Genomic DNA, 15,354 nt, shown 5'->3' on the forward strand with positions numbered 1-15,354 from the left:
TGTATTTTCCTGTCTCTTTCTTTAAATATTATGTTCTAACTAGGCCCAGTATTGCCTACCCTTCTCATCTCCACTGCTTCCAAAGGGAGGGAAAGAGGGATGGAACAACATTTGTTTCATAAACATCTACTAGAATAAGCGAATTTCCTTGGGAGGAGGGTATTGGGGGTGGGGGAGGAAAGAGAGAAGTAAAAGTCTCATGGGGGAGGGCCACAGAGATGGAATGAGGAGGAGGGAAGACTTAACTTTTTGTAGCTCAAAGACTATATTCATCTTATCTCAAAATGTCCAGAATATTATTAATGGAATTATATTAATATCACCTGTCAACATATATCTCAATCCCATTGCCCTGAACACGTTAGGACTCTTTCTGTAATGACTGACAAAGAGGTAAGTCAAACTAGCTTAAGCCTAAAGGGAATTATTAACTACAATATCTAGAGCAGTGGTTCTCAACCGTGGCTGCACATTAGAATCACCTGGGAATCTTTTTAAAATCCTGATTTCTGGGCCTCATCCTCCGGAAGTTCTGTTTCTTTGTTATGGGGTGGGGCCACAACATTAGTAACAAAGAAACAGAACTTTCAGAGGATGAGGCCCAGAAATCAGGATTTTAAAAAGATTCCCAGGTGATTCTAATGTGCAGCCAAGGTTGAGAACCACTGATCTAGAATGTCCAGGGGTAAGGTAGCTTCAGGCATGGCTGGATCTGGGTGCTCCCTCAGTATTGTCAGGAGGTGCCTCTTTTCATCTTTCTGTGCAGATTTTCCTCTGTAGAAATTCCTCTGTAAAAATCTTCATACAGATTTCATGCTCACATAGCCTTTTACCTTAGGGTGGCCCCCCAGTAGCACTAAGATTAGCCTTAACAGCTTCAATCGTGGGGAGTTTCTTTGCCCCACAGTTCCAGTAAAAATTGTGGGTCTAATCCTCATTGGCCCAAACTGGGTCATGTGCCCATTCTCGAGCCAATCCCTGTAAGGAGGACAGATTTGCTAATTAGCTTTGAAATTGATCCTCTGAAATCCTGGAACTGGGTGGGGAAAAGAAAGATGGATAATCGGCCCCATCTAAACTAAGGACTAAGAGTTGGGGCAGGGATAATTCCTCAAAGAAAATTCTAAGTTTTGCTACTTTAAGAAGTATTCTGTGATATTGCAGTATATTAATGCCTAAATGGATGGTTTAGACCAGCAAGCAAAAGCAACAAATGTCCACACCAAAAGTTAAGTCTGAAAGCTCGTCCGTTTTCAGTGCAGCAACGGAGTCTCCTTTACACAGAGGATGCTCAGCATGATTTGGCCAGGACATGAACCAAATAAACACTGTCCAAAGAAAGTGTCTAATAACATCCTACCTGGCTCATGAAAGAGGCAAGTCCAGGTAAGATGGAGCAAGCATGTCTTATTTCCTTGGGCTAGATCAGTTCCAAGTACTCTTTTCTGAGTCCTCCCATTTTCTATTCAAAAGATTGTGTAAAGCCCAGCCGGGTGTAGCTCAGCGGTTGAGCATTGACCCAGGAACTGAGAGGTCACTGGTTCGATTCCCGGTCAGGGCATATGCCCAGGTTTCGGGCTCAATCCCCAGTGGGGGGCGTGCAGGAGGCAGCCGATCAGTGATTCTCTCTCATCATTGATGTTTCTATCTCTCTCTCCCTCTCCCTTCCTCTCTGAAATCAATAAAAATATATTTTAAAAAAAAGATTGTGTAAAGCTTTTATATTTATCTCCTTTGTACATTATGTACGTCTTAGTCCTTATGAACACATTTCCTTCCCTAAGAAATTATTCATTTTCTATTGGAGAGTTTTATACATATATATTCCAGCCAGGTACAGTTCTTAACCCCTTTACACAACAAAGCCAACCCAAAATTAATATGATATCTAATGGCTTGATTTGGGTCGTGGAGCTGGTATTATGTCACAAACCTGGACAATTCTAATCATCTAGAAGGAAGAGGAGCCAGAGGATAAATTTAATTGGCTTTCCCACCTCAAGATGGCAGCTCACCCTGGTTTCATATTTAGCTGCTTGAGGCACTTTAGCTTTGTAAATAAGTGGAGTTTTCATTAGGTTCATGTACACAAGTTCAGACACATTACATGTTGTTCAAACCAAAAAAAAACAAAAAACCACTAGAACTACTGAAATGTAGAGTGTTATAGATACTCTTGGAGTGTATATCTCTAGGATCCATGGGCTACCTGAGAAAAAATGGTCCATGTTATACTCTGAAAGCTAGAATCCATTTCTACCATATACTGATGAAATCATAAGTGAAGTCTGTGTCAGTAAAATGCGCTTGCCTGCATCTTATACTAAAAGGAGAAGAGAGCCGTCTTATCCTGGGTCTCCCCAAAAGCAGAGCTTATGTGCTGCAGTTTTAGTAGGGATAGTAGCCCCCAAGGAAACAAGAGTGGAGGAGAAAGAGAATGAGGCAGAGCAGGAGAGAGAGTGAACACAGGGTGCATTGCTAAGCTGGCCACACTAAGCACGGCTGAGACCTCAATCATGCAAGACCATCTTCTAAGGGGCCAGGTGAATACTGCATCTCAGGATAATTCATAAGAATTTATCTACTGGGTCTCATTCCCATTATCAAAGCTGGGCTGACTTCCCTGTACTAAGTAGTGCATGCCTGGCCACAGAGGAGGCCCTGTGGAGTCTCACACTTCAGAGGGAAAAGCAAGCCCCCAAGTGGGGAAAGTGGGTCTCCAATCTCACAGCTGGGCAGAGCCCATCTAGACTCGGTGCACATCAGGGGGCAAATGGGGTGAGACAAGTGCCCCTGGGCCTTGGGAAATAGATGTTAGAGGATCTGCCATGATCTGATGTAGGGGTTCCTCCAGCCGGCAAGTTCTTTCAGGGGTCTCATTTCAAGGGCAAATTTCTTTCTATACAAATGTCTAGCTGAGAATTGTGTAGAAGCCAACAGAAATGTGTTTTTCCGTACATAACTTCACTTTGGTGCAAACATTTTTTGAAACAATGCATTTGAAAACTGAAGTCAGATGAAGTTGTAATGAACACACATCTTTCAGGACAGAGTGATAACATCCTCTTTCTTTTAACTTTACTTTTCACTAATTGCACTGTGGGAGGCAGATGCATATAGAATAAACCATCTTCAAGTGAGAAAATTTCAAAGTTCCTGTGCCCACAAATCCTAATGGATACAGAGATCTGAAAAGCACTCTTCAGTTTTACCCTGATTCCTAAAAAGATGCTGCAGTCTTACTTGTTGCAGATATTTGGGTGTATTTAAAGTCTAATGATTTTGTGATTTTCCCTACGGGTATTTTCAGCCTTAAAGAGAGAATTTAGGATTTCTTTTCACTACCTAAAGTCAAAGCCAAATAGAGTCTTTATAACAATAAATTGTGTCAAAAGGTGAAGAACCCAAGACCATCAAAGATCATTGACTGGTAAGTAAGCTGCTTTGTGAGAATCCAGTTGAAAATTTCACCAAATTCACTTTCATTTTCTCCAGCACTTTGACAGAAATACCCCAAATACTTGCTACTCAAGAGTCCCAGCAGCCAATCCACAAAGAAGTGCCTGGTGTGTGTGATGCCTTCCAGAGTTCTTCACTGTCATGCTGGAGTATATCATAATGGCGCACCATGTAATGAACAAGTATCAATGCCAGGAATTGTACCAGGCCCTCCATGTTACATCTAATCCTCCAAACAAACCTATAAAGTAGGTGATAGTATCCTCGTTTGGTAATGGAGAGGATGAGTGTGCATATGCAACTTATCCAACATCACACAGGTGACAAGTATCCGAGCACATCAGGTTCCAAGATCCATGTTCTTTTTACAACCTGTACTACTAAGACCAGCATAAGGCCTTAGCCCTGAAGAAAGAGAAAAGGCAACTCTGCTCTGGAAATGTTTATCATTTCCCCTTCCAAAAAAGGCTCACCTTCCCTAATGCAAAATAAATAAATAAATAAATAAATGTGCATCCTGAAAAATAGGCTACCTCACCTCTCACTAGGTTGTATCTATTGCAAAAGCACTCATTAGTGTTGCAATATTAAAAAGTGATTTCTCTTTGTAGGACTCATTTCTAACCCAGCTGGCTTCTAGAGATGTCAATCTAATAAGAGGAAATTGGTGTCAATCTAATAAGAGGAAATTTCAGACCTCCAAATGCTTAGCAAAACTTAACTACTCATAGTTAAGTTTGGGGAGGGCTGAATTGCTCTGTTTAATGGAGGAAAAGAATTTACAGCAGTGAAGGTTGGGGAAGTGGGTAGAGGACAAGAAAACAAGGTGACAGAAGCACTGAAGTTTCAATTTTAGATATCAAGTTAAAATCGGCAAATGTATGGTGCAAATTAATTTCTTATAGAAACAAATGAAAGGGGGCATTCAGCTATCATGTTGATATGGAACAAAAGAGACCCAAAACCAAGGTGATCTCGATAATAGAAGTATCCAAGTATTCATAGAATTCTGGGGGTTACTTTATCTGGTATCAGAAAATTGAGAGGTGAGTTTTTCAAAGCAATCTCACCTAGCTCTGAAGAGAAAGCTGTAGCTGACATCTGGTAGATACATTTACTTAAGACTGCACATAGACATGGGTATAATTTAGTAGATTGAAGACCCTTAAACCAAATATTAGCAATCAAACCCAGACACATTAGAGAACAAATGTTTACAATAGTTGCAATGTCTGAAATGTCACTGATTAATGTCAGAAATATATAGGTAGCTTTTCCAAGTCAATGAGAAAAAGACAAAGTGTAATAGAAAAAATGGGATATTCACAAAGGAGAAGCCCAAATGGCTAACAAGTCTATAAAGAGATCCCCAACCTCACTAACTTTCAGGAAACAGGGACACTGACAACCCTTTACATGCACAAATTAGACGGACAGAAAATACCAAGTGGTAACAAGATCGTTAGGAGATGAGGACTTCATCTCCTGCTAATAAGAGTGTAAACTGGCCCTGGTTGGTTTGGCTCAGTAGTTAGAGCTTTGGCCTGTTGACTAAAGGGTCCCGGTTTTGATTCCAGTCAAGAGCACATGCATGGGTTGCGGGCCTGATCCCTAGCCGGGGGCATGCTAGAGGCAGCTAATCAATGATTCTCTCTCTCATCATTGATATTTCTCTCTCTTCCTCTCCCTTCCTCTCTGAAACCAATAAAAATATATTTTTTAAAAAGAGTGTAAACTGGTTCAGCCCATCCTTCCTTTAGCCAACGAGTCTTTATAACCAGGGTTCCATTCCTGGGGACACTCCCAAACTCACAGAGATCTATAGGCATGGTCATCTTAGCATCACAGACTTTGCAGCATCAGGGAGTTGAGTAGAGACTAGAGAAGAATCAAATAATACTGGGTGAAGGGCTACCTACCATGGAAATCCTTACAACATCAAAAACACTGAACTAGACTTGCATACCAAAACGCATAAGAAAAAAGATTTATAACACCATATATATGAACTACAAACACATACAAAGGAACTCCATATATTTTACATGGAATCATACATAACCAAGGACTTCAGACTGACTTCCTATGTGAAACAGATGAAGAGAACAAATAAAATAAAACAGAAGGGCCATTACAGGCTGATGATTTAAACCAGCGGTTCTCAACCTGTGGGTCGCGACCCCTTTGGCGGTCGAACGACCCTTTCACAGAGGTCGCCTAAGACCATCCTACATATCAGATATTTACATTACGATTCACAACAGTAGCAACATTACAGTTATGAACTAGCAACGAAAATAATTTTATGGTTGGGACACAACATGAGGAACTGTATTTAAAGGGCCAGAAGGTTGAGAACCACTGATTTAAACCGTCATGAGGTGAAGAATATGATTATCTCAAGTCCCTGCACCTGAGGTCCCCCCCAAAAAACTGCCAGTTTTTAATCATTTCTTTACTATCTCTTCCCTGAGTTACCCCCAATACAGTATTTCCTATGTGATAATAGACAGTAAATGATTAGATGACAAAATCCTGGTGAGGCGTACAACCTGTGGCCTCAGAATCCGGGAGGTAAAGTCAAAGAGAGCCTGAAGATGACTGGGGGAGAGCGGGGGGGAGAAAAAGGGGTAAACAGTCCTGGTTGACAAATGGTCTTGCAGTTGCAGAACCTATTTTTCCAATCAACAAAATCTCTATATAACTCCAATACGTAAGAAAGGAACGAAAATGTTCTGGTTGAATGGGTCTGCCCATTCATCCACACCCCAAAGTCCCCAAAGCAAATCCATAAATCTCTCTGAGAGTTCTGAAAACCTCTGATCTAGAAATCCTTGCAGGTATAAGCCAAGTCAGGAGCAATGCGTGGGTCAGTCAACTTTGTAAAAGGCCAGCGTAGAATCATTCGTCAGCAGTCTGTAGAGAGACAGGGCCAGAACCTGAGGGCAGGCTGCCTGGGGCAAGAATGGGAAACCGGAGAGATGGGCTTTTGCTGTCACAACTCTTACTTTATCCTTTCAAACCAAATTAACAAGGCTCTTTTGTTTTTATGAGCCTGGTATTACATATTCGATCTGTTTGTGCCACATAAGTGGGGTAAGCAAGTTTAAACAAAACAACTTCTGTCTCTTCTGAGTTCCTCTCATTCAGAGGGCTATGAGCCAGGATCCAGTCCATTTCATGTGGGAATGATTCAAGGACTTGGGAACATTTAGACTGGAGAAGACCTGAGATGGTATTCTAGCTCATGTCCAAGATACCTGCCAGGTAGAAGAGGAAATCAATTTGTTCTGGGTTGCTTTCAAAGAACATAGCCGGGATTAATGAATGGAAATTACTCAGAAGTCAGCTCAACCGAAGGAAGAACTATGTCACAGCGAAACTGTCTAAAGCAGCGGTTCTCAACCTGTGGGTCGTGACCCCTTTGGCGGTGGAACGACCCTTTCACAGGGGTCGCCTAAGACCATCCTGCATATCAGATATTTACATTACGATTCTTAACAGTAGCAACATTACAGTTATGAAGTAGCAACGAAAATAATTTTATGGTTGGATCACAACATGAGGAACTGTATTTAAAGGGCCAGAAGGTTGAGAACCACTGGAAAACAGAGAGTTCCCCATCACTCACAGTGTTCAAGCAAAGACTAAACTCTAATCTGGCAATGAAGTAGTAAGACTTGAAGTGTCCAAGCAAATGACCTCATAGATCTGCTCCAGCCCAAGGTCACATCATGCCATGTACTCAGGGACCTGCTGCCTGCACTTGCTCAGGTTTTAGGCTCTTGCTGGTGTTGTATTTTAGGTTCTCCATGTGAGATGAACCAGAGTTAAATGCAACTTCTGGTGCCACTTACTTAGAATGTATAATCAGTCCCTGCAAAAGCAGATGAGCCAGTAAAATAAAGTCTACCATCTGTCTCTCCATGTTTTTTTTTCAACTATCATCCTACTCGCTCCTGAGGAAAATCTTCTCTGTGCAGCCGTGAATCAGGCTGATTTGAAACCATTACCAGAGAGGACGGTGTGCCAGAATCAAAGAGCAAGTCTAAAGTGAGAAAAAATATAGCAAATAAATTCTAGGATAGGCTGACACACTAGGAACAGTCCATAGTCAGTGGTTCATCAGATGATGCCGAGTGCTGCGGTCATGATTAAGAGTGTCCCTCACAGCATGAAGCTCAAGTTGGTTCCCTCTGGTTGAGACTCTGCACATTGGTTGTTTGCCCAGACACGAATTTATTTTGACCAAAATTAGTCTTAATCAGCTTGCCTTGAGTAATGATGTAGCCAAAAAAACACAGCCAGAAGGCAGTTTAAGAGGCTTCTCCAACAATTCATAAGAGAAAACAGAACTTTAAAAAAATATTTTGTAAAGGATTGATCCCTCTCCTGCATTATTTAGTTTAATTGGTGTTACCAAAAGCTATGGTTGTCCACTACGAAATGGTATCTGGGGGATGAGAAGGGGACTATGGGAGGACCAGTGCCTTACAATAGTCAGGGCAGGGGGATGTACTGAGAAGTTCTGCTGTGGGCTCTCCGCTCCTTCTGCGCAGGTGCCTCCTGAGGCTTTAGAGCTAAGTCGACGGCTTATTTTGAATGTCTGTCAAAAGTGTGCATGATTAGCTTCTGACCACTCTAAATTACTATGGATGACAAGCAAGACTAACAATGTGCTGGCTCGCCCTGGCCGGTGTGGTTCAGCTGGTTGGAGCATTGTCCCTCACACCGAAAGGTGGTAGGTTCGATTCCCCGTCAGGGCACCTACCAAGGTTGCTGGTTTGACCACCAGTCTCTGGGAGTGCATGGGAGGCAACTGGTTGATATTTCTCTCTCACGTTGATATCTCTCTCTCTCTCTCTCTCTCTCTCTCTCTCTCTCTCTCTCCAAACAATAAAAAATAATTAAATAAATAAATAAATAATAAAAATGTGCTGGTGCAACTTTTTCCTCCGATATAGTGATTATAAGTCACATATTTACAAAAATTGACGACATCAGCTTGTCATGAAAACATTTTGATTGCAATCAACCTCATCACCCATAGGAATTCCTTTATTTCACATCCAAGTACAGGCTTCTTTCTTTCCAGAAATGAGACTAAACTCTCTCTCCCTGAAAAAAATGCACTTGATATCTCATCCTGACAGGAAAACAGGGGTGGGAGCGGGGATCAGGCAGCACCGCAATTCTGAAAATTACAGTGTCCCTGGCGCATGGAAATAAAACTACTGACCCCAGAGACTCAAAGGAAGTATATTCTTAATTTGAACCCAAGTATCCCTTGGGGTTCTGATGACTTATTCTCAAAGTCAACAAAATTTTATTGAATTTTTTTAATTGTTAGTTTCATTACAAGGGTAATTTTAAAACTTACCATAAGGCATATTGGAAAATATAATGAAAAAGATCATTAAGTGTTGGAACCCACTGTCCAGTGTAAAGTATTCTGCCTAAGATGGCAGCCCCCACACTGTTGCTTTTGCCTGTCCACCATCTCTTTCCTCTCTCCCCCAAGCCCCCACCCACCAGCACCATGGAAGAACTTTGTATATGTTGTCTGTAAGCATGAAGGAGGCGACAACACAAGAGTAAAGCCAAAGGAAAGCCAGGAGCAAAGAGAGAATTCCTTCTCCACTTCAGGTAACCTAACCTCAGGCTTGTGATCCCATGGCCCAGAGGACAACCATGGTTAACATCTGAGTAGATAAACATCCTTACAGATATTTTTATATTATACTAGTGGCCCAGTGCATGAAATTCATGCATTCAGTGCAGGGGAGGGGGGTCCCCCAGCCTGGCCTGTGCCCTGTCACAGTGCAGGAGCCCCACGATCCATCACCCCAAAGAGGTAGGCCCCGCCCACCCATCCGGGGCTCCTCGACAAAATTGGGGTTCTGATGACTTATTCATCAGAACCCAAAGAGGTAGGCTGGAGCCGGGGGAGGCCTGCAGACCCCTGGTGCAGGCGCACAGAGGCCCCCACCGTGGCTGCGGCCCCGCCCCCATCCCTGACGCTGCAAGTCCCCACCCACCCACGCCTGCTGCGCACACAGCCTGCTGATGGGTCGTTACTGTGACGGTGTCCCGACCAATTTGCATATTACCATATTATTAGTATAGATATATATTTTTTATTGATTTCAGAGAGTAAGAGAGAAAGAGAGAGATAGAAATATTAATGATGAGAGAGAATCATTGATTGGCTGCCTCCTGCAAACCCCCCACTGGGGAATGAGCCCACAACCTGGGCATGTGCCCTAGACCGGAATCAAACCCAGGAGCCTTCAGTCCACAGGCCGACACTCTATCCACTGAGCCAAACCAGCTAGGGCCTTACAGACATTTTTATATGCATACATACACAAGCATTTTAATCACTTTTTCAACTTTCAATGTAGACTGGATCCCAGAAAAAGATCTCTAGGGTTAACCCAAAAGGAATATAAAACCATAGGTTAAATCAGCAGAAGAGGCAGGAATGGGGCAGGTGGCAGGGGCTTACACTTATGTCCTCCATAGGCTTTCTGGAAGCTGAGCATTTCTCTGCTCCAAGGTCTTCAATCATACTAGTTTTTGCTAAGTAATGTGTTTAGATAAGTGATGTCAAAAGGATCACAATTTTTTTTTCATTCTCAGTTTTTATTAGAAACATGGAAGTGCCATTATCACCATCCTCCTTGGAGACATTTGAGAACATAATGAGCTTGTCCTTCCATATAAGTAGAGAATTCAAACCAAAAGAATCCTTCCAATGAATCACATTAACATGAATTCCAAGTGTCTTTAAACATTTGGACCTGAAAAAAGATATTGGTTGTGTGTGTGTTTTTCTGAATCAAAATGCATCTTCTTACTTAATGCGATGATACATTTCCACAGAACCTGCCCCCGCTGCACTTCAATGAAACCAAAGATCCAGAGAGGTCACAAGAAAGCCATTGACGTGACTTTCAACTTAAATTGATTAGGGGCCCTTTCAGAAAACCAAGGATAAAAAGAAAATTCTAGTGCTCGCTTCGGCAGCACATATACTAAAATTGGAACGATACAGAGAAGATTAGCATGGCCCCTGCGCAAGGATGACACGCAAATTCATGAAGCATTCCATATTAAAAAAAAAAAAAAAAAGAAAGAAAAAGAAAATTCTAAAACTTCCAAAGAAAATAAATAGATAGCTAGAGCAGAAGGTATTGCATTTCTCACTGTAACACTGGGGTAGGAGGACAATGGAACAGTATCTTGAAATTATTTTCGATTTATAATTATTACCTAGCCTTTTAAGAATGAGAGAAAATTTAATATTTTCTAATATTTAAGAACTTAGAGAGTTTGTTACCCATGAGCTCTCTCTGAAAAAAATGTCTAGACAAAGTGCACAGCAGAAAACAAGAACAAGAACAAAAAATTAACCTGGAAGAGAATACAGAAAAATAGAAACCTGGAATTACCTCACCACATGAGAGATTTGGGGGGAAAGAAGAGGCGGAAAAGAAGGAAAGGCATGCTGAGTTTCTTCCGTTTTTGAGCGAAGGAAGCAGATATTGGATAGAAAATGCGGAGTTTAATATTAGTACATATACTGATGGTTCTAATACTAGTCGTATACTGACAGTTTTAATGTTATTTTTTAAACAGTGGAAAGTGAGGTATATGTAACTTTGTCATTCTTCTTAAGCAATACACTAACAATAGGAACTATAAAAAACCAACTGATAAATTTGTCTGTATAAAAACTTAAAATTCTTGTGGGCCAAAGAAACTAGGAACAGTGTGAAAATGGCAAGGATCAGACAAACTTTACACTGGAAGAAAATATTGATAAATCACATGTCCAACAAAGGGTTTTGTTAAAATATATTAAGAACTCTCAAAAATCAACAGTAAGAAACAAAATTACCTTTTTTATGAACAAGTTAGACACTTTATCAAAAAGAAAATGAAGAAGGCAAATAGGCATAGGCAAAAATATTCTACATTATTAGGCATTAGGGAAATGCAAATTAAATCACAAAAAAGCTACCGTGACATATTTATTAGAGTGAATAAAATAAAAATACAATACCATCTGCTGAGCAAATGCAGAGCAAATGGAACTCTACATGCATTGATGATGGGAATGCAAATGGTAAAGCCATTTCAGGAAAGAGATAAAAAATACTCTCAAGTCTATACAGGGTGTCCCCCAAAAATGTATATACACTTTAACAGCTGATACTATTACATTTTGAAAATTAAATTTTAATAAATACTACCTTTATTATTATTCAAAGTATATATACATTTTGGGGGGACACCCTGTATATCTTAACTGTGGTAGGTTGTCATACAATTGTATAGATTTTTCAAAGCTCATTAAACTCTATGGTTAAAAGGGGTAAATTCTATTTTATATAAATCATATCTCCATAAACCAGGATTTTTAAATGCATGCAGAATTTAAAAGTTCTACATTATATTTTAAAATGTGTTTAAATACATCCCACATCAAAGTTCAAACATATTGTCATGTTGAATTTTGTTACAAAGGGATGAGCCCATATGTATTTTTTCAAGAATCATTTGTGGTATTTTTAAATGTATATATATGATCTATTCCATATTATGTAAACTGATTCATATCATGTAAATATCTATGGAAAGTACTTATTCTCATATAGCTGAGCATTGCACATTCTAAACATGTAGAATGTTCAGATATGAGAGATGATTATGTGACTTGAAAAGTATTTTTTTGCTGCTTAATACAAAATAAAAAGTAGTTTAATTTATATCATTAAAAAATACTTCCTTCATCAAGAAAAATATTCCCTAATAAAAGAATATTTTGAAGTGATATTTCCATGTTAAAATTGATAGCGTGCTCCCCAAGTGATGCTTAAAAGAACACATATTTCTATATCAATAAGGAACAAAAAGTAAAAGCAAATCCCAACTAACCAAAAAAAGGAGAATTTGCAAATTTATTTTTTATTTTTTGCAAATTTATTAAAAATAGTTAAATGTGGGGTGAGAAAAGATTTGGCAGTAAACATAAACAACTATTTTAAAGTAAGGATAATGTTCTAAACTACCTATTAATAATTATCATTATCAATGCTCTATAAATAGCTGTTGAAGTGTGAAATAATAAACTGAGCCATCACAAATAGAGAACATAAATAGACCAACAGATTAATCACAGAAGTAGAAACAGTTATAAAAAAGTTATGCCCCAAAATAACAAATAGTGCTAACAAAACAGTACTAAACAAAATAGCACTAAATAAAATAGTACTAAAGTACTATTTGTTAAATTTCCAAACCACAATTTACGCCCTTGTTGTTACCAAAACTTTTCCAAAATATAGAAAACAGTATGTACTCAATTTGTTTTTATGAAGTAAATGTGGTTTTGATCATAAAACCTAAAGGCATCCAGAAAAAACAATTAAATGATAGCTTAATCCTGCTTTTAAACTTACATACAAAAATCCAAAATAAAATCTAGGACACAAGATGTGAGTTTAGAGGACCAACTCCACCAGGGGGATTGGCTTCAGTAAGGGGGCCAAGGCACACCCCAGAGGGCATCGCCAAGGAGACACTGCAACAATGACATCACAGGCCCCACCCAAGCCCAGAGGGCTCGGTTCAGACAGTCAAGCAGGCACTGTGCGAGGCTGGCCATACAAGACCACACGGTCCCCAACATCCTGGAGCTTACCTTCCACTGGAGGAAGTGGACACTTGTTATGAAAAATAACCAAATGTTGGAAATAAAGCATAAAGGTGACTACGTGTCATTTCAAAGTCATATCAAAGCTTTAAGAGCCCCTACCACTTCCCCAGGGACTATTTCATCCTCTGGCAGAATGTCTTTTTTTCTTTTTTTTTTTCTTTTTTTGCTTGATTTTTTTTATTACTGATTAAGACCAAGGCTCTGTGAAGTTATTTGTTATCTTGTAAGCATAGACTTTTGTCTAGCACAGATGCAAATGATCTTGGCCTAGGCCAAATGATAAGCACACAGGTTAGAGTTTCATTGCTCTGTACGGCATTAACCGATTTTGTCTGTAGGCAGCAAACTTGCTTCAGCGTGCCTTTCCCACCTGACGAATGTTTTGCGAATCAGCCCATTCGTTCTTCTAATTTATCTAACGGATAAATCTTTGATATGTGCTCACTAAACATTTGGATGAAAGCCGTGATTTTAACTTTTAAAAAATTATACTGTTTATATCTTCAACAAATTATGACACAAGTAACCCCTCACTACGATTGTGGAAGGGCTATGAAGGCAAAGGAAAAAAAAACCTATTTGGCCTGAGGGGCCCTGAAGGGAATGGTGCTTAAACAAAGGCCTGGAGGCTGGCTGTGCTCACAGGAAACCCAGGCACAGGAAAGAGCCCGCATGAGTTAGTCCTTCCTAGGGTGATATTCCAACTACATCTTAGACTCCCAAAGCCCCAGAGGAAAGTAACCAAAAATGACCCTCTTCCATTGCTGCAGCAGAACTGTCTTGTGTTTCTACGCCAAAGCAGTCTTCAAAATAAAAATAATAAATAATAATGGTCATAATGTCTACCATTCACTCCGAGTTTACTTACAACGCTCCGGGTTTGGTGCTAAACACTTAGAGTAAATTACCTTTAATCCTCATGGCAATCTGACAAGGTTGCTACCATTATTATCTCCATTTTACAGATGAGAAAACTGAGGCTGGGAGAGGTTAAGTTATATGCCCAAAGATACACAACAGGCCTGCCTGATTCCAGACCTTAACTCTTTTGCAGTCCTGCCTCTTCCAAAGACATTTCTTCATGTTTTGTGCTACTTCATAATAGGGAAGGGGTACATTATTTTCTGTTTGTTTAACATATCTCTTGTAGATTAAAGCATCATGGTTTAAGAACAATATATATGAAGGGAGCTGTGGTTCAACGCCTACATTTATTGGTCCTGTTCGTTTCCTAAAGCTTCCTGCCCCAGTGACTAGAACGTGAAAAGCAGGGTTTGCTCAGAGTGGCTTTTCAACATAAAGTGCCTTGTAGAAAAGCTGTTTACTTCATGCCTCTGCTTTTAACTATTCCCCAGCACAGGTCCCTCGGTTGCCTTTCTTTTGTCTATAAGCCCTGAGCACGTGTCCAAAAGCTTTTATCCCCACTGAGTGGGCAAAAAGCCTTCTCCACCATTGACCTTGAAACTGGTTCTGAGTTTCTCTTAAGTGTTTGTTTGCCTGTTTAGCCAAGGGTTGAGAGTTCATTGTGAGTAAGCTTCCCAGAGTTCGCTAATGGGTTTTCTGTTCCTTTCCTTTCTCCATTGACACTTCCTGCTTGTAAGCTGAGGATTATATAAAAATGCAAGTTTCCAGCTACCTTTCTTAATCTTATATTCAAAGAGAATACATGTGTCAGAGATATTTTCCAAGTGATCCAAAGGGGTGTTGAATTCTTTCCTGGGTCCCTGTGGCTTGGAGTCTAATACCAACCCTGACCCTTCATGGCTTTTGTTTCTTAATCTTTTTTTTTTCTTTTTGTTACTTAATCTTGAACAGCTTCAAACAAAATCACAGAATCCTATGATAGCTCCACTAGAGGCACCGGGGAGATCATCTAGTCCAACTTCCACATTTTACACAGGAGAAGACAGGAAAAGTTTCAGCGCTAAGACCTCCAGTGAATATATTAATATCACTTTTTTTTTTTAAATCCTCACCCAAGGATATTTTTCCATTGATTTTTAGAGAGAGTGGAAGAGAGAGGGAAAGACAGAGAGAAACATCGATGTGAGAGAAACACATCGATTGGTTGCCTCCTGCACATGCCCCAACCAGGGCCCAGGCCGGAGAGGAGTCTGCAACCGAGGTATGTGCCCTTGACTGGAATCGAACCTGGGACCCTTCGGTCCACA

The 15,354-nt window shown here is 40.2% G+C and overlaps 1 non-coding gene across 1 annotated transcript; it reads left to right on the forward strand.

The window, feature by feature from the left end:
• Window positions 1-10,472: 10,472 nt before the first annotated feature.
• Window positions 10,473-10,579, forward strand: LOC111825778. Its single transcript, XR_002828963.1, has one exon. It is a non-coding gene; the product is annotated as a U6 spliceosomal RNA (small nuclear RNA).
• The last annotated feature ends 4,775 nt before the right edge of the window (window positions 10,580-15,354 follow it).

Source organism: Myotis lucifugus, unplaced genomic scaffold (assembly GCF_000147115.1).
Source record: "Myotis lucifugus unplaced genomic scaffold, Myoluc2.0 scaffold_39, whole genome shotgun sequence".
NCBI lineage: Eukaryota > Metazoa > Chordata > Mammalia > Chiroptera > Vespertilionidae > Myotis > Myotis lucifugus.